Raw genomic sequence first — 21,096 nt, forward strand, 5'->3', positions numbered from 1 at the left:
CAATAACACTTGTTTTGCTATTCTGTGTTCCCCCAAGTCTCCCGATAAAAATGATACCTCACTTGTGTGGGTAGGCCTAGTGCCCGCGACAGGAAATGCCCCAAAACACAACATGGACACATCCTATTTTTTTTTATAGAAAACACAGCTGTTTTTTCCAAAGTGCCTAGCTGTAGATTTTGGCCTCTAGCTCAGCCGGCACATAGGGAAACCTACCAAACCTGTGCATTTCTGAAAACTAGAGACCTAGGGGAATCCAAGGAGGGGTGACTTGCGGGGCTCGGCCCAGGTTCTGTTACCCAGAATCCTTTGCAAACCTCAAAAAGTGGCTAAAAAAACAAGTTTTCCTCACATTTCGGTGACAGAAAGTTCTGGAATCTGAGAGGAGCCACAAATTTCCTTCCACCCGGCGTTCCCCCAAGTCTCCCGATAAAAATTATACCTCACTTGTGTGGGTAGGCCTAGCGCCCGCGACAGGAAACGCCCCAAAGCGCAACGTGGACACATCCAAATTTTTGGAAGAAAACAGAGGTGTTTTTTGAGAAGTGCCTACCTGTAGATTTTGGCCTCTAGCTCAGCCGGCACCTAGGGAAACCTACCAAACCTGTGCATTTCTGAAAACTAGAGACCTAGGGGAATCCAAGGAGGGGTGACTCGCGGGGCTCGGACCAGGTTCTGTTACCCAGAATCCTTTGCAAACCTCAAAAAGTGGCTAAAAAAACAAGTTTTCCTCACATTTCGGTGACAGAAAGTTCTGGAATCTGAGAGGAGCCACAAATTTTCTTCCACCCGGCATTCCCCCAAGTCTCCCGATAAAAATGATACCTCACTTGTGTGGGTAGGCCTAGCGCCCGCGACAGGAAACGCCCCAAAGCGCAACGTGGACACATCCACATTTTTGGAAGAAAACAGAGGTGTTTTTTGAGAAGTGCCTACCTGTAGATTTTGGCCTCTAGCTCAGCCGGCACCTAGGGAAACCTACCAAACCTGTGCATTTCTGAAAACTAGAGACCTAGGGCAATCCAAGGAGGGGTGACTTGCAGGGCTCGGACCAGGTTCTGTTACCCAGAATCCTTTGCAAACCTCAAAAAGTGGCTAAAAAAACAAGTTTTCCTCACATTTCGGTGACAGAAAGTTCTGGAATCTGAGAGGAGCCACAAATTTTCTTCCACCCGGCGTTCCCCCAAGTCTCCCGATAAAAATGATACCTCACTTGTGTGGGTAGGCCTAGCGCCCGCGACAGGAAACGCCCCAAAGCGCAACGTGGACACATCCAAATTTTTGGAAGAAAACAGAGGTGTTTTTTGAGAAGTGCCTACCTGTAGATTTTGGCCTCTAGCTCAGCCGGCACATAGGGAAACCTACCAAACCTGTGCATTTCTGAAAACTAGAGACCTAGGGGAATCCAAGGAGGGGTGACTTGCGGGGCTCGGACCAGGTTCTGTTACCCAGAATCCTTTGCAAACCTCAAAAAGTGGCTAAAAAAACAAGTTTTCCTCACATTTCGGTGACAGAAAGTTCTGGAATCTGAGAGGAGCCACAAATTTCCTTCCACCCGGCGTTCCCCCAAGTCTCCCGATAAAAATGATACCTCACTTGTGTGGGTAGGCCTAGCGCCCGCGACAGGAAACGCCCCAAAGCGCAACGTGGACACATCCACATTTTTGGAAGAAAACAGAGGTGTTTTTTGAGAAGTGCCTACCTGTAGATTTTGGCCTCTAGCTCAGCCGGCACCTAGGGAAACCTACCAAACCTGTGCATTTCTGAAAACTAGAGACCTAGGGCAATCCAAGGAGGGGTGACTTGCGGGGCTCGGACCAGGTTCTGTTACCCAGAATCCTTTGCAAACCTCAAAAAGTGGCTAAAAAAACAAGTTTTCCTCACATTTCGGTGACAGAAAGTTCTGGAATCTGAGAGGAGCCACAAATTTTCTTCCACCCGGCGTTCCCCCAAGTCTCCCGATAAAAATGATACCTCACTTGTGTGGGTAGGCCTAGCGCCCGCGACAGGAAACGCCCCAAAGCGCAACGTGGACACATCCAAATTTTTGGAAGAAAACAGAGGTGTTTTTTGAGAAGTGCCTACCTGTAGATTTTGGCCTCTAGCTCAACCGGCACATAGGGAAACCTACCAAACCTGTGCATTTCTGAAAACTAGAGACCTAGGGGAATCCAAGGAGGGGTGACTTGCGGGGCTCGGACCAGGTTCTGTTACCCAGAATCCTTTGCAAACCTCAAAAAGTGGCTAAAAAAACAAGTTTTCCTCACATTTCGGTGACAGAAAGTTCTGGAATCTGAGAGGAGCCACAAATTTCCTTCCACCCGGCGTTTCCCCAAGTCTCCCGATAAAAATGATACCTCACTTGTGTGGGTAGGCCTAGCGCCCGCGACAGGAAACGCCCCAAAGCGCAACGTGGACACATCCAAATTTTTGGAAGAAAACAGAGGTGTTTTTTGAGAAGTGCCTACCTGTAGATTTTGGCCTCTAGCTCAGCCGGCACATAGGGAAACCTACCAAACCTGTGCATTTCTGAAAACTAGAGACCTAGGGGAATCCAAGGAGGGGTGACTCGCGGGGCTCGGACCAGGTTCTGTTACCCAGAATCCTTTGCAAACCTCAAAAAGTGGCTAAAAAAACAAGTTTTCCTCACATTTCGGTGACAGAAAGTTCTGGAATCTGAGAGGAGCCACAAATTTTCTTCCACCCGGCATTCCCCCAAGTCTCCCGATAAAAATGATACCTCACTTGTGTGGGTAGGCCTAGCGCCCGCGACAGGAAACGCCCCAAAGCGCAACGTGGACACATCCACATTTTTGGAAGAAAACAGAGGTGTTTTTTGAGAAGTGCCTACCTGTAGATTTTGGCCTCTAGCTCAGCCGGCACCTAGGGAAACCTACCAAACCTGTGCATTTCTGAAAACTAGAGACCTAGGGCAATCCAAGGAGGGGTGACTTGCAGGGCTCGGACCAGGTTCTGTTACCCAGAATCCTTTGCAAACCTCAAAAAGTGGCTAAAAAAACAAGTTTTCCTCACATTTCGGTGACAGAAAGTTCTGGAATCTGAGAGGAGCCACAAATTTTCTTCCACCCGGCGTTCCCCCAAGTCTCCCGATAAAAATGATACCTCACTTGTGTGGGTAGGCCTAGCGCCCGCGACAGGAAACGCCCCAAAGCGCAACGTGGACACATCCAAATTTTTGGAAGAAAACAGAGGTGTTTTTTGAGAAGTGCCTACCTGTAGATTTTGGCCTCTAGCTCAGCCGGCACATAGGGAAACCTACCAAACCTGTGCATTTCTGAAAACTAGAGACCTAGGGGAATCCAAGGAGGGGTGACTTGCGGGGCTCGGACCAAGTTCTGTTACCCAGAATCCTTTGCAAACCTCAAAAAGTGGCTAAAAAAACAAGTTTTCCTCACATTTCGGTGACAGAAAGTTCTGGAATCTGAGAGGAGCCACAAATTTCCTTCCACCCGGCGTTCCCCCAAGTCTCCCGATAAAAATGATACCTCACTTGTGTGGGTAGGCCTAGCGCCCGCGACAGGAAACGCCCCAAAGCGCAACGTGGACACATCCACATTTTTGGAAGAAAACAGAGGTGTTTTTTGAGAAGTGCCTACCTGTAGATTTTGGCCTCTAGCTCAGCCGGCACATAGGGAAACCTACCAAACCTGTGCATTTCTGAAAACTAGAGACCTAGGGCAATCCAAGGAGGGGTGACTTGCGGGGCTCGGACCAGGTTCTGTTACCCAGAATCCTTTGCAAACCTCAAAAAGTGGCTAAAAAAACAAGTTTTCCTCACATTTCGGTGACAGAAAGTTCTGGAATCTGAGAGGAGCCACAAATTTTCTTCCACCCGGCGTTCCCCCAAGTCTCCCGATAAAAATGATACCTCACTTGTGTGGGTAGGCCTAGCGCCCGCGACAGGAAACGCCCCAAAGCGCAACGTGGACACATCCAAATTTTTGGAAGAAAACAGAGGTGTTTTTTGAGAAGTGCCTACCTGTAGATTTTGGCCTCTAGCTCAGCCGGCACATAGGGAAACCTACCAAACCTGTGCATTTCTGAAAACTAGAGACCTAGGGGAATCCAAGGAGGGGTGACTTGCGGGGCTCGGACCAAGTTCTGTTACCCAGAATCCTTTGCAAACCTCAAAAAGTGGCTAAAAAAACAAGTTTTCCTCACATTTCGGTGACAGAAAGTTCTGGAATCTGAGAGGAGCCACAAATTTCCTTCCACCCGGCGTTCCCCCAAGTCTCCCGATAAAAATGATACCTCACTTGTGTGGGTAGGCCTAGCGCCCGCGACAGGAAACGCCCCAAAGCGCAACGTGGACACATCCACATTTTTGGAAGAAAACAGAGGTGTTTTTTGAGAAGTGCCTACCTGTAGATTTTGGCCTCTAGCTCAGCCGGCACATAGGGAAACCTACCAAACCTGTGCATTTCTGAAAACTAGAGACCTAGGGCAATCCAAGGAGGGGTGACTTGCGGGGCTCGGACCAGGTTCTGTTACCCAGAATCCTTTGCAAACCTCAAAAAGTGGCTAAAAAAACAAGTTTTCCTCACATTTCGGTGACAGAAAGTTCTGGAATCTGAGAGGAGCCACAAATTTTCTTCCACCCGGCGTTCCCCCAAGTCTCCCGATAAAAATGATACCTCACTTGTGTGGGTAGGCCTAGCGCCCGCGACAGGAAACGCCCCAAAGCGCAACGTGGACACATCCAAATTTTTGGAAGAAAACAGAGGTGTTTTTTGAGAAGTGCCTACCTGTAGATTTTGGCCTCTAGCTCAGCCGGCACATAGGGAAACCTACCAAACCTGTGCATTTCTGAAAACTAGAGACCTAGGGGAATCCAAGGAGGGGTGACTTGCGGGGCTCGGACCAGGTTCTGTTACCCAGAATCCTTTGCAAACCTCAAAAAGTGGCTAAAAAAACAAGTTTTCCTCACATTTCGGTGACAGAAAGTTCTGGAATCTGAGAGGAGCCACAAATTTCCTTCCACCCGGCGTTCCCCCAAGTCTCCCGATAAAAATGATACCTCACTTGTGTGGGTAGGCCTAGCGCCCGCGACAGGAAACGCCCCAAAGCGCAACGTGGACACATCCACATTTTTGGAAGAAAACAGAGGTGTTTTTTGAGAAGTGCCTACCTGTAGATTTTGGCCTCTAGCTCAGCCGGCACCTAGGGAAACCTACCAAACCTGTGCATTTCTGAAAACTAGAGACCTAGGGCAATCCAAGGAGGGGTGACTTGCGGGGCTCGGACCAGGTTCTGTTACCCAGAATCCTTTGCAAACCTCAAAAAGTGGCTAAAAAAACAAGTTTTCCTCACATTTCGGTGACAGAAAGTTCTGGAATCTGAGAGGAGCCACAAATTTTCTTCCACCCGGCGTTCCCCCAAGTCTCCCGATAAAAATGATACCTCACTTGTGTGGGTAGGCCTAGCGCCCGCGACAGGAAACGCCCCAAAGCGCAACGTGGACACATCCAAATTTTTGGAAGAAAACAGAGGTGTTTTTTGAGAAGTGCCTACCTGTAGATTTTGGCCTCTAGCTCAGCCGGCACATAGGGAAACCTACCAAACCTGTGCATTTCTGAAAACTAGAGACCTAGGGGAATCCAAGGAGGGGTGACTTGCGGGGCTCGGACCAGGTTCTGTTACCCAGAATCCTTTGCAAACCTCAAAAAGTGGCTAAAAAAACAAGTTTTCCTCACATTTCGGTGACAGAAAGTTCTGGAATCTGAGAGGAGCCACAAATTTCCTTCCACCCGGCGTTCCCCCAAGTCTCCCGATAAAAATGATACCTCACTTGTGTGGGTAGGCCTAGCGCCCGCGACAGGAAACGCCCCAAAGCGCAACGTGGACACATCCAAATTTTTGGAAGAAAACAGAGGTGTTTTTTGAGAAGTGCCTACCTGTAGATTTTGGCCTCTAGCTCAGCCGGCACCTAGGGAAACCTACCAAACCTGTGCATTTCTGAAAACTAGAAACTCAGGGGAATCCAAGGAGGGGTGACAAAAAAAAAATACAAAAAAAAATACTTACCTGAACTTACCTTAAGTTCCCTGGGATGGGTCCCTCCATCCTTGGGTGTCCTCCTGGGGTGGGCAAGGGTGGCAGGGGGTGTCCCTGGGGGCATGGGAGGGCACCTCTGGGCTCCTTCCGAGCCCCCAGGTCTCTTAACGCCTGCACTGACCAGGCGTTAAAAAATGACGCTAAAACGGCTGGACGTCATTTTTTTTTTACCCGCCCACTCCCAGGCGTCATTTTTGCCCGGGAGTGTAAATACGGCGCACATGCCTCGGAGTCATTTTTTAGACGGGAACGCCTACCTTGCATATCATTAACGCAAGGTAGGTGTCCACGCTAAAAAATGAAGCAAACTCCAAGATCTTTGGCGCTAGACAGGTCTAACGCCAAAGAGTAAATATGGAGTTAGTTTTGCGTCGGATTTGTGTAAAAAAAACGACGCAATTCCGGCGCAAACAGAGTATAAATATGCCCCCGTATATTTAGTTTTTGCTGAGTTGATTTCCAACCCGTGGTCCTTGCAAAACTCCAAAAATCGGGAGAGCAATCTGGAAAGGCCCATGGCAGTTCGTGAGAGTAACAGGGTGTCATCTGCGAACAGAAGACAGGGGAACTTCTGCCCACCCAAAATCGTGGCATCGCCATTGCAATCTAAAAGGTAAGGGATACATGCATTAATAAACAATAAGAATAGGGTAGGCGCAAGAACGCACCCCTGCCTCACACCTCGTGCTGTAGGAAGAGCTGGGGTAAAGTCGCCGGCCGAACCCCAGCGAACTCTGGCATAGTTATCAGAATAAAGATCTTTGATAATATTAATCATAGAACTCGGAACTCCAATATTGCTCAGGACCTCCCAAAGCTTAACACGCGGGACAAGGTCAAAAACAGATTTCAGATCAACAAAGGCCACAAATAAATGGCCTTTGTCTGCGTCTACGATCTTCCACTTGATGTAGTAAATTGGAAGACCTGATCGATGGTACAAACCTTCTCCCGAAATCCAGCCTGGAGATGACTTAAAACCTGATTTTTTGTTATCCAGTATTTTAATCTGGATAACAACTGGAAGGAGAATATTTTTTGCAAGTTGTCTAATAGACTAATTGGTCTATAGTTCCCAGGGAAACTCTTATCTCCTTTTTTGTAAATGGGGACGATAATAGCCACTTTCCACGAGTCTGGGTAAGATTGAGTTGTCAAAACAATGTTCGATAACCTATTGGTGTACCGGGTCCAAACGGATAAATCTGATTTATACAAGTCCGATGGAACACCGTCTGAGCCAGGAGCCTTCCCTGTTCTTTGGGCATGAATTGCCAGCTCTGTTTCCTTTAGGGTAAAGGGCGGCACAGTGGGGAGACACAATAGAGAATCAGTAGGAGTGTTGTTCAAATCGGGGCAGGACCCATAGAGTTCCCAAAAGTGGGAGAGCCAAGTTTCTGCATCAATGTGGCATTCAGGAATAGATGAAAGGGCGGGGTCTCTACGTGAGACCAAGGTCCAGAAAAGTTTGGGATCACAAGCACTAGCCGCCTCCGCAAGACACTCCCATAGATTTTCCTCAGATTTAAGTTTAGATGACTTGCAAGTAGAAGCATAGTTTCTTCTCGCTCATTGCTGCGACTACTTTTACTCTTTTGAATGTGTGCTTGAAATCTATTAATTTGTCTCTCAAGAACTTGTGGGTGGGGAAGAATTAACAACAATAAAGGTCTTCTTTGAACTCAGAAGTGCATTCCAGATAGGTTCTGTAAGCTCTGATAGGAGATAAGTAGGAAGGCAGAACAGCCCTATAAAAAGAGTTGCATTATATTCAATTTGTAAAGGGGCATGATCACTAGCGCACCGAGAACCCATCAATACATTGATTATAAAATGCCAGACTCGCAGATCAAAAATAACGTAATCCAGAGTACTACTATAGTGGCCTCTGAAAAAGGTAGGTCTGACAAGACTGTCATTTGAAAATCGACCATTTCCAAAACAAAGGCCATATGTTACTACAAGGTCTATTATCTGCAACACCCTAGGGGGAGGAGTACATGACACTGGTTGAGTTAAAAGCAGGGGGGAGATTCCATACTTCATCTTCAGCCTGAATAGACTCGGCAAAAGCTGAGTCGAATTCAAATTGGGCGTTAAAATCACCTACAATAATAACACAGTATTTAAAATAAAGATCAGATAAAAGATTGTGCAACAGATGAATATTATCAGACTGATGGTTAGAAGGGCCTGGTCTGTTATAAATAATAATGCATAACACCGGAGTTCCTGATATAGGCCATATTGCTATTGCAAGAATGTCGCAAGAGTCGACAGCAATTTTCTTTACCCTGCCCACCTCAGTCAGCTTGACCCAAGTACATAGACCCCCAATCGCCCTTCCCCTAGAGGACTGGATCACCTTTTTAGTAAAACAACAATAGCCTTGCCTGTACACACAATCCATAGACCAAGTTTCATGAAACATACATATGGAAAAAGATTCAACATAAGCCCCCCAGTCCGGATCAGATAATTTGCTCTTGATGCCAGCCACATTCCAAGACAGTAATTTCCTTGATATAGTGCTGCAAACTGACATACAAGAGTCAACATCGGGAACTGATTTGGAAGTCCCATTAGAAATGCAAGATGAAGCCCTTGTAGTATTGGCACCCAAACCAAATGAAGAACTTGGAAGTGGCGCTACCCGGACATGTGGAACGTTATGTTTGCAAAAATTAGGATGGCGTAGTCAATCCACATGTGATGTGTCCCCTGGGGTGACGGGGTCTCGTATAAAAGTACCTTTAATGTTGCAGACCAAAGCAGCCCCATTGCCGGGAAAAGGCAACGAGCCGGGGGGCGGTTGAAACAGGAGCATTTTGAAGAATTGGGTTGACTCTAGGTGGACGAGAGGACGTAATCTTGTGACCCGTAACAGGCAAACTTTCTCTAAAAAATATATCAGAGTCTGTTCTTGATAAGTTTCGAGCTTCCATCAGCAAAATCCCCTTAACTAAAGTGGGGCTGGCGAGATGAAGTTTAATAATGTCCCGTCCACCAGGGCCTCGCACACGAGTAGCAAAAAGAATATCAGCGTGGATGATAGAGCCACAACCCCTAGTTTGGCGAATCCAATACGACACCTTGTTAATAAGAGAAGAAGTGTCTTCCCTCGTATGAGGTGAAAGTCGAGGGACATTACACATGTCGATGCAAGTTTGATTGGGCACGTGAATAAAATGGGCCACAGATTGACCCGGATTAAAAGGAGAGAATGACGAATTCACTAGAACTGAGGTCGAGTGATTTCCATAATGGAGTCTATAACTGGGACCCTTGTCCGTTTCCCGTAACAGTGGAGAATCTACTGGCAGGGCAACAGGAACCAAAGGTCGAGAAGCTTGTGCTGGCACTGGATTCGAGATGCACTGAGGGGTTAGGTCAGATTTTTTAAGGAGTTTAAGGACCTCAAATAAAAGACTCTTCAATTCTCCAACTTCAGGCTTTAGACTAGATACCAGTATTAAGACATCATCGCTAGGTGGTTCACAAATGGGTTTAGAAGGCACAGAAGGCAAAAACTGTTTGGCACTCGCCAGTTCTGGTTGGTTCAAAACAGAGAACCGATTTGTACATGGAATCCCATTAAGAATGGAGACAGAAGGAATTACATCCAAATTGGAACCAATACCAGGCGAAGACGAAGAATTGGCCAAACAAGTCAAGCTGGGAGGGACAGAAACATGGGCTAAAATTTTCTGAGGCTGTGTATCAGTAGAGTTATTGGGGCTGGTTGTTAAAAATGGAAGTAAAGATCCTGATTTCAGTCTCTTGCGGGCATTGCCCTCTTTTTCCTTAAGGATGGATTCCACTTCCTCAATTAAGTTGTCAAATTCTCTAGAGACGCAATTGGAATGGATTTGCGTTACTCTATTGGATTTGGAGCTTTTAGATTTGACTATAGCTGGGTCAGGACTAGAGCGAACCTTACGCTTTTCCATGCTCAATAAAGAATAAAGAAAGGAAAAAAGGAAAAGACTTAGCACCGCTGGTCAGCACTACACAAAACAAAAAATTAAGGAGTGTGGCCCAGCCTCTTCCAGGCGCTGACGGGCGAAGGACGGGCCCGCCCTTGGCCTGGGCTTCGCCTGGGCGCCGCCAGCGCGCGTCACGTGACAGCGGGAGCGCAAAGTTTATTTAAAGGCCTCCTGCCTAGGGACCGCCTCCTGCCGCCTCCAATGCGCTTCCCACGATGGCGGGAGCGCAAAGTTTATTTAAAGGGCTCCTGCCCTAGGGACCACCTCCTGCCGCCTCCAATGCGCTATATATATTTATATATGTATAAATATATGTATGTAAATATATATATGTGTGTGTGTGTGTGTGTGTATATATATATATATATATATATATATATATATATATATATATATAAGATTAACCTCTTTGCTGCCAGGCCTTCTCCCCTCAGGTGCCAGGCCTTTTTTTTGTTATTTGGAGCAATTCGAGCTTAGGCCCTCATAACCTTTTGTTCACATAAGCTACCCACACTAAATTTGCATCCTTCTTTTCCAACATTCTAGGGATTCTAGAGGTACCAGAGTTTGTGGGTTCGCCTGAAGGAGACCAAGAAATTAGCCAAAATACAGCAAAAACTTTGTTTTTTAAAACACAAATGGGAAAAAAGGTCTGCAGATGAAGGCTTGTGTTTTTTTCCCTGAAAATGACATCAATAAAGGGTTTACAGTGCTAATATCACCAGCGTCCTAGTTTTCCGGGACAGGCAGACTTGAATCAGAAAACACCACTTTTCAACACAATTTTGGCATTTTACTGGGACATACCCTATTTTTACTATTTTTTGTGCTTTCAGCCTACTTCCAGTTAGTGACAGAAAAGGGTGTGAAACCAATGCTGGATCCCAGAAAGCTAAACATTTCTGAAAAGTAGAAACACTTCTCAATTTATCAAGGGTAATATTTGTAGATCCTACAAGGTTTTAACAGCTGAAATAAAAAAATATTGACATTGAGGTGAAAAAAACAGCTATTTTTCGCAACGTTTTACTCTGTAACTGTTTCCTGCAATGTCAGATTTTTTAAAGCAATATACCGTTACGTCTGATGGACTCTTATGGTTGCGGGGATATATAGGGCTTGTACGTTCATCAAGAACCCTAGGTACCCAGAGCCCTGAGCCGCACCTTGTAATGGGTTTTCATTCTATACCGGGTATACAGCTATTCATTTGCTGAAATATAAAGAGTGAAAAATAGGTATCAAGAAAACCTTTGTGTTTCCTAAATTAGCACAAGATAAGGTGTTGAGAAGCAGTGGCTATTCGCACATCTCTGAATTCTGGGGTGCCCATAATAGCATGTGAATTACAAGGCATTTCTCAAAGAGACGTCGTTTTTACACACTGTTTTACATTTGGAAGGAAAAAATGTAGAGAAAGACAAAGGACAACACTTCTTTTGATATTCTGTGTTCCCCCAAGTCTCCCTATACAAATGGTACCTCACTTGCGTGGGTAGGCCTAATGCTCGTGACAGGAAACGCAACATGGATACATCACATTTTTACATTGAATTCTGACATGTTTTTTGCAAAGTCCCTAGCTGTAGATTTTGGCTTCTAGCTCAGCCGGCACCCAAGGAAACCTACCAACCTGTGCATTTTTTAAAACTAGACACCTAGGGGACTCCAAGATGAGGTGACTTGTGGGGCTCTCACCAGGTTATGTTACCCAGAATACTTTTCAAACCTCAAAATTAGGCCAAAAAAACACTTTTGCCTCAAATTTCAGTGACAGAAAGTTCTGGAATCTGAGAGGAGCCACAAATTCCCTTCCACCAGGCGTTCCTCCAAGTCTCTAGATAAAAATGGTACCTCACTTGTGTGGGTAGGCCTAGTGCCTGCGAAAGGAAATGCCCCAAAACACCATGTGGACACATCAAAATTATCAAATACTAAACTACCTGTTTTTGCGGGGGTCCTGCGTTTTTGGTCCTGGACTCAGAAGCCACATAGGGAAACCTGCCAAACCCAAACATTTCTGAAAACGACACACCTGAGGAATCCAGGGAGGTGTGACTTGCGTGGATCCCCCAATGTTTTCTTCCCCAGAATCCTCAGCAAACCTAAAATGTAACTTAAAAATCAAATTTTTCCCACATTTCTGTGTGGGATCACCACACCGGGACACATTTCCTACCACCCAACATTCCCCTCAGTCTCCCGGTAAAAATGATACCTCACTTGTGTAGGTGGGCCAAGTGCTTGTGACAGGGAAGAGCCAAAAACATGTCGAAATTGTGGAGGAACCAAAGCGGGTGCAAAAGGGCAGTTTGAAAATAAAAAATTTAGGCTGACAAGTGGGGCAGAATTTTTATCGGTATAAATGAGACAATGCTGGGTGGTAGGAATTTTTGGGATTCTTGCAGATTCCGGAAGGTTTCATCACAAAAATGTGGAAATAATGTGTGATTTCCAGCAAAGTTAGAGGTTTGCAGGGCATTGTGGGTAAGAAAATGGTGCGGCTGCATGTGAAGCACACCACCCTGGACTCAACCAGATGTTTAGTTTTCAGATGTTTGTAGGTCTTGTGGATTTGTCTACATGGCAGTGTCCCAAAGTCCAAAAAGTGCAGCCCTCACCATTCTAAGTGGGTCGATTTTGAGAGTTAGCCAAGCTCTCATGGCCCAAATGTAAAACCAAACCCCAAAATAATAAAATGTCCTCTTGCTTGCCATGCGATAAGCTGTTTTAGTGTGTGGGGGAGAGCTGAAAGACTGTTACTCCCTTCAGTTGGAGCAGGGGTATAACTATGCCCATACTGGTTGGTAGCCACCACCACACAATTTTTTTTTTGTAATTCCCTGGCATCTAGTAGACTTTTTGCCCCCTCGGGTGTGGATCGGGGGTAATTGCCCCATCTGCCCACTGGTGGTCAGAGCAAGTATGGTCACATTTATTTGGGGTGGGGGTATGGCCATACCCCCACCCTCTTATTTTGAAAAAAAAAATCTTCCCTGGTCTCTTATGGGCTTTCTGCCCCGAGGGCAGATGGGCCTTCCAAAAATAGGCCGATCTGCACCCAAGGGGGGCAGATATGGCCATCAGTAATATGCCCCCATGGGGAGCGACCCTTGCCCAAGGGTCTGCCCCCCCAAAAAAACACATACACACAGACCAATCCCTGGTGCCTAAGTGGTTTCTGCCCCCACTCTGGGGACAGATCGGCCTAATAGAAATAGGCTGATCTGCCCCCAAGGGGGGCACAAATGGCCTAAAAACAATTTGCCTCCCCCTCAGGGAGCGACCCTTGCCTAAGGGGTCGCTCCCCTTATCAACATAAATAAAAATAAATAATCCCTTGTGCCTAGTGGCTTCTGCCCCACCCGGGGGCAGATCGGCCTAATTAAGATAGTTCAATCTGCTCCCGGGGGGGGGGGCAGAAAAGGCCTAGTAAAGAAATTGCCCCCAAGGGAGCGACCCTTCCCTAAGGGGCCCCTCCACTTATGACAATGTCAAAAAAAAAAAAAAATCCCTGGTGTCTAATGGCTTCCTGCAGCACGATCGCTATGCGCCAGTTTCTCCCCACAGCCTACTATTCACACCCTTACTCTGAGGAGTGATGCCAGCTATGAATCCTCTTCCTCTCATGACCCTACCATGTATGTCTGTCACATTGGGAGAAATTGTCAGCAGAGAAGCCAGTTCCTCCCAGCACTCTACTATGCACACCCATTACCCTGGGGGAGGTGTCAGCGGAGTGTCCAGTCTCTCCCCACAGCCTATCACGCACACCCTTCACCATTGGGAGAAGTCTCAAGAGAGATGGTAGTTCCTCCACATACCCAAATATGCACACTGACCAGCCTGGGGAGATATGTCAGTAGAGAGATCAGTCCCTCCCCAACCCTACTGTGCCCATCACCTTGGGAGGAGGTCTCAGTGGAGAAGGCAGTCCCTCCCTAAAACATACTATGCACACCTGTCACCCAGGGGAGAGGTGTCAACAGAGAAGCTACTCTATTTACACAACTAACTATGCACACTCATTATCTAAGACTGAGGTCTCAGCAGAGAGGTCAGTTCCACCCCACACACTACTATGTACACCTGTCACCTTGGGGAGAGGTCTGAGCATAGTGGCCAGTCTCTCCAACAGCATACTACACACACCCATCACCCAGGTAAAAAGTCTGAGTGAAGAAGCCTGTCTCTCACCAAACACCACTACACACAAGCGTCACCCAGAGGACGGGTCTCAGTGGAGAGGTCATTCCCACCCCACACACAAATATGCATACTTGTCATACAAAACAGTGGTGTCAGTGGAGAAGCCAGTCCCTCCCCACACACTACTATGCACAGCTGCCACATTGGGAGGAGATCTCAGCAGAGAGACCAATCCTTCCCTACATCCTATTTTGTGAACCCTTCATCCAATACAAAGGTCTCAGGAGAGACAGCCAGTCCCTCACCACTTCCTACTGTGCACACTTGTAATACTGTTGAGTAGTCTCAATGGGGAAGCACTCCCTTTCCACATCCAACTATGCACATCCATCATCCAAGACAGGGATTTCAGCAAAGAGGCCAGTCCTTCCCCACATCCTACTACCCCGATCTCCTCAGAGCCTACTATGCACACCCATCACCCGGGAGAGGGATCTCAGTGGAGAGGCCAGTCTCCCCCCACATCCTACTATGAATTCCTGTCACCCTGAGAAGAGGTCTCAATGGAGATGCCACTCCCTCCATACACCCAGCTATGCACACTCATCATCCAAGACGTCTCAGCAGAGATGTCAGTCCCTCCCCACACACTACTAGTCATGGTTGCCATCCTGCAGAGAGGCCAGTCTCTGTCCAAACCCTCCCATGCACAGCCATCACCATGAGGAGATATCTCAGTGGATAGGTCAGTATCTCCTCATGCACTGTTATGCATTCCCATCACCCTGAAGAGTGGTCTCAGCAGTGAGGCTAGTCTTTCCCCTTTCTCTACCATGCACACCTGTCACCCTTTAGAGAGGACTCAGTGGAAATGCCTCTCCCTCCCCACGCCATGCTATGCACATCTTTCACATTGGGAATGGGTGCAGGAACATGCCAGTCGCTCCCCTCACCCTATTATGCACACCCAGGGGAATGCCTACTATGCACACCCATCACCCAGGATAGAGGTCTCAGTGGAGAGGCCAGTCTCCTCCCTCAATGTACTATGCATGCCTATCACCCTGGGTAGAGGTCTCAGTGGAGAGGCCACTCCTTCAACACAGCTAGTTATGCGCATCCATCATCCAAGAAAGAGGTCTCAGCAGAGAGGCTGAACCCTCTCCAAATTCTATTATGCACATCTGTTACCCCTGGGGAAGGGTCTCAGCAGAGAGGCCACTCTCTCCCCAAACCCTTCCATGCACAGCCATCTACCTGGAGAGAGCTCTCAACAGAGAGGTCTCCTCACACCCTACTATGCATGCCCATCACCCAGGGGAGAGGTCTTAGTCACCCTGGCCAGAGGTCTGAGATGAGGGGACAGTCTCTAACCACAGCCTAATATGCACTCCCTTCACCCTGGGGAGAGGTGTCTGCCAAGAAACCACTTCCTCCCCATACCCTACTATGCGCATCTGTCACATTGAGAGGAGGTGAGCTGCCAGTCCTTCCGTACTCACTGCTATGCATACTCAGGGGTGAGGACTCAGTGGAGAGGCCAGTCTCTCCCTACTCCCCACAACCTACTATGCATGGCCCTCAAATTGGGGGAAGAGCTCAGTGGAGGGTCAGTCCCTCCCAATACCCTACTATGCACACCCATCTCCCCAGGGGGAGGTGCCAGCATAGAGGCCAGTCCCTCCCTACACGCTACTATGTACACACCCAGCACTTTGAGAAGATGTCTAAGCAGAGAGGGCCATCCCTCCCCAGACCCTACTGTGAATACCCGTCACCCTGATGAAAGGTGTCATCAGAAAGGCCAATCCCTCACCATACTCAGCTATGTGCACTCGTCATAGAAGAGGTCTTAGCAGAGAGGCCAGTCTCTCCCGGCACCCTACAATGCACATAAGTCATCCACGACACAGATCTCAGCAGAGAGGCCAGTCCTACCTCATACTCTACCTAGCACACCTCTTATCTCAGAGAGATGTCTCAGTGGGCACCATACTATGCACACCTGTTACCCTGGGGAAAGGTCTCAGCATAGAAACCAGTCTCTTCTCATATTCTACTAAGCACAATTGTTATCTCATGGAGAGATCTTAGTGGAGAGGCCAGTCCCTTTTCACACCCTACTGTGCACACTTGATTCCCTAGAGAGAGGTCTCGGCAGTGAGGTCAGTCCTCTAACAAACCCCACTATGCACACCTGCAACCCTGTGGAGTAGTCTTAGTGAAGATGCCAGTCCCTCCCACACCCTACAATGCACACCTTTCATCCAGGAGAGGTGTCTCAGAAGAGAGGCCACTCTATCCCCATACTCTAGCATGGACATCCATCACCCTAGGGAATTGGTCTCAGTGGATAGACCAAAGTTTAATTTACTGTAATGTAAACAATGTAGTGAAATTGCAACATTACATTTTCATTAAACTCACAAAAAATACATGAGCATTATTCATGTAGAACAACATAATACTAAATATAATAATGTGCTATTTCTTGCCAACATTGTGGGAGTTGTACAAACATAGAAGATGGTTGCTGTTTGAGTGCTTCTGGTCCTGCTCCAGTGGGAGTCTAAAAAAGAGGGTTATAACATTAACTAAATAGGTAATGAGAAAACAGGAAAGCTCTTAAAAGAGCTTTTTTAAACAATTTGTTCCCCTTTTTCTGTCATTTTATTATGGGGACAAAACTAAATCATGGAGTTTCTTGAAAAACTGAAAATCTCAATTTGGAGGAAAACAAGAAAAAATACTTCTCCTCAGAGCATTTGGCACTCATAAACCAATTTATCATGTGTTGTGCTGTGCATCTCTGGTAGAAAAATAATAGTGCTGCAAAACTGGCAGTACAGCTATTTGTTGCTATAAACTGGTATAATTCTCTCTTTTGACTTTAGATGCACTTGAACTAGGCACCTTCTCTGCAGCGTTCTGCATCTCAGCATGTGCAAGCCACGAAGAATGCATTGCCCTTAAAAGGTGCTATATTTCAGTGGCTCAAAAACTATATTTATGTCTGGTGCCTCTGGAGATCTATTTGCAACCAAGTTTGAACTTTAGATGACATCTTTTTTTTGTGCCTTCTGTTTTCAGAAAAATTCCAAACAAGGGATGGCTTGTTGGGATAAACAGCCTCAGGTGCAGCGCTTAGTCATGCTACTTCCTCTTCTGATCCAGATGATGATGCAATGCTCCCAATTTTCTTAGCCAAAGAAACTCTAAAGATAGCTGCTGGTTCAAGAAGGAGCTATAATAGATAGCACAAGCTTTTTCCTAAAACTGAAAAGGAGGGTGGATACATTCTTTAATAAAGGATGAGATTAAGATTAATAATAACCAATCAAATGTCTTCACTGCATAGATCAAATTAATTTATAGAGCTAATATTAACCTTTTCAACAAAGCATTGATGAGATGCAATCAGTAATCTTATCAATGATATAATAAATTATTTCATCAGTGATGTAATATTGTTTTTTTATTGGATTTGTATATTTTTTAATTTAAAGCAACAATATTATCGCAATCCCTAACTATAGCATTACTGTACCCTTCACTTTCATATATATATATATATATATATATACATATATATATATATATATATATATATATATATACACACACACATTTACTGAAAAAACAATGGTTGCAGGGACATTATAGGTAGAAAATAGAACTAACAAAACCTTAGAAGTTCACTTAAAAAAACAAAGATTACAGGGAAGTTATACTTATGTCTTAAATTTACTCACACAAAACCAGGGAAATTCAGCAGTAATAGAGTTATTTCACGGAACTGTAACTCGCGTTGTAAGGTAACTATAACTCGCACTCAAGCCATGCACAGATATCTGATCAATAATTTTGCTGCAGATGTAACATTGACATTATCAAAGATGTTATCAAAGATGTCATGACTTCTGTCATTTATAGGGTAATTAGCAGTGAATGGTGAGGGCACGTGCTTTAGTTAACTTAGAGCACAAGTTATAGTTACTTGAAACAGCTAACTATAACTGCTGAATTTCTCTGATTTTGTGCAAGCAAATTCACAACATAGATATAACGTCCTTGTATGCTTTGTTTTTTTACATTAATTTTTTATGTTTTTTTTAATTCTATTTATTAACATTAACATCCCTGTACCCTTTGCTTGTTTCAATGAATTTCTATGTTTTTTTTTAACATAAAGTATTGTGAATTACTATACCTTATTCCAACCACCTCCGCTCATAGCCTTTGGCAGTGCACAGTCGAGGTTAACTACAGGGCCTAGCCCCTACCCTGCACTGCGCACAGCCGGGGTTGACTGCAGACCCTGGCCTATGGCTAGGCACTGTGGCCAACCCCTATAACCACCCAACTCTGCACCAAGCACAGCTGAAGGCTGTGCGCAGCAAGGGTTGGTCACTGGGCCCCTATAACCAACCAACCCTGAGCCACATATGATCTTTTGCCATGTGTCACTGGGGTTGGCCACAAAACCTGGCCTATGGACAGGCCCTGCAGGCAACCCCTGTAACCACCCAACTCCACACCACGCACAGCTCTTGCCTGTGCATGGAAGAGTTTGGCCCCAAGGCCTGGCCTGTGGTCATTCCTTGAGGCCAACTCCCTGTACCCACCCAGAGAGTTTTTCTAAACTTTAATAAATTACATAGTTAGATTGATACATTTTAGGAAAAATTTAAAAGAAAAATGTAATTGTCAAGTAAAAAGAATGAGATCACCTTTCGGTATGTACGCTAAATATTTGAAGTTGAAAGAATTAAAAACAAGGAAATGACAAGTGACAAACCTAGATTTGAACCCTCAACCTTCAGCATGAAGGTTCAACACCGAAATCACTAAACAATAGTTGAAACCCTGCCAAGCAGTCTCAAGACATAACTATGACATTCAAACGAAAGATTTTTATGGGAAAAAGATGTAAATGGTCCATCACTAGGAATGCCTAATATTTAAAAAACGACTAAATAAACAAACACCCTACCACGAGATAACAAGATTAGAACCTTCAAACTAATGAGTGATAGTCTAAGAGGTTTACCATGATACCAGAGGTTTACCCATGGGCCTCCCCATTTTAAAGCCCTCAACCCCCCAAAGACCTGACCCACCCAGGGGCAAATTAAAAAAAGGGCAGAAGACTGCCCTTTTTTGGAAAATGTCAGAAAAATCTGCTGATCCTGATCCACGGATTTTCCCTATATTTGAAAAAAAAATGCTGTTTAGCCCTGGCAGGGTCCATAAGGGACCACTGGACCAAGACTAGAGGCTCAAGATTAAACTATCCTGGACCATTTTCTTTTTTTTCACATTTTTTCTGGAACTCGCTGAAGCCAAGTCCCAAGATGGCTGCCAACACTTCTTTGTTCTGTGTTGACAGCCAATCAGATATCAGCACGGGGCCAGTTGAATCTGCGGTGTATCCATGTGCCCAGATATCTATATTTTTTACCCTTTCACTTCTGAAAAAACACTGAACGGATTAATTCCAAATCACAAAAGGTGTACTTTCTGTACCAATAGCTAGGTTTCTGCCAAATTTGGTGTAATTCCATCCAGCAGTTTGGGCTGTAGTCATGTTCAAAATGTGAAAAATCCTATTGACATAGAATGGGGTAATATATATGTGCATGTACATATATATATCAAGCGATTAGCTTTACTCCTTTCTCCTCATCACAGATTGCTTTCACTCGGTGATACGCCGCCATGTCATACTCCATTCAGGATGTGGAGAAAAGACGGCGGTATAACCAGATGCATTTTGAGGGTATTCCAACTTTCTAGTTTCATTTATTTTTTACAAAAATACAAAAGTGCAAGTGCAAGTGCTAATAATGGTGATGCGTTTTGGCACACAAGGCTCCTACTGACTACCATATACAAGAGTGAGATTGATTTTTAAAAGGACTAAGTCACATGACTTCCCAAATCAATTGAAACTAAAAAGTTACTATGTATCAACACAGAGCATTCAAACAACAATTCTCCTTGAACTACATAGATTAAAAAACACAATATTAACACCAAATCCCTAAGACGAATTTTAGGAATCATTAAATAAGTAAATGACATTTATCAGAGGTAATTTTAAAATGCAGTTCAAGAGTCCATTGGGATCTTTTCCACTTGATATTACAATTCATTAACCATTTTATACTTCCAAGACCCTCTTCACTCAGTTAACTCACAACTAGTATCAGTAGAAGTACCCTAACGCTGACTTCTCACACTCTCTATCATCTTTCCTCGTGCCTACAGATTGAGAAGTTTATGGTACAATTCAAGCCTCAGAGCCCAGAAAAGATTTTAAAATGATCATCAGATGAATAAGTAAAGCATTGCTCAAAAACTATTTCTAAAAACAGAGATCAAAAATTCATTGAGTTCTTTTCTACGTTATCTCAGGATGAGATGACCATGTTGTACTTATGTGACTCTTTCCACATAATTATCTCAAAGCTAATATCGGTAAACTACCCTATTGATAGATTTTTTAATTCCTAGGGTCAACCCCACAATTTCAAAACTAAAATTTCATCTTAAAATCAATCTTGTATTCAAGTCATCTGCTTTCTTTACTTTTTTCCAACTCTGTTAATTAGGTTTTATTTTGTTATTGCTTATGCCCATGATGCTCAACTGCAATATGTCATTCCTCCACAGAACATAATTTATATCAACTGTATCTTTTTGTTCCTAACCATGAGTCATCAACCGCAGCATATCACTTTTGAACAGAACAACTTCTTATTATTTATATCTTTTTGTCTTTCGACCATGGCTGTATCACGTTCTCTAGAGACTAATTTAGGAAATCATCTTAAAACACATGGAGCTCTGCATCAAAATTCAAGCCCCATGGTATTTCAGTAGC

The sequence above is a fragment of the Pleurodeles waltl genome, chromosome 10, assembly GCF_031143425.1.
Source record: "Pleurodeles waltl isolate 20211129_DDA chromosome 10, aPleWal1.hap1.20221129, whole genome shotgun sequence".
NCBI lineage: Eukaryota > Metazoa > Chordata > Amphibia > Caudata > Salamandridae > Pleurodeles > Pleurodeles waltl.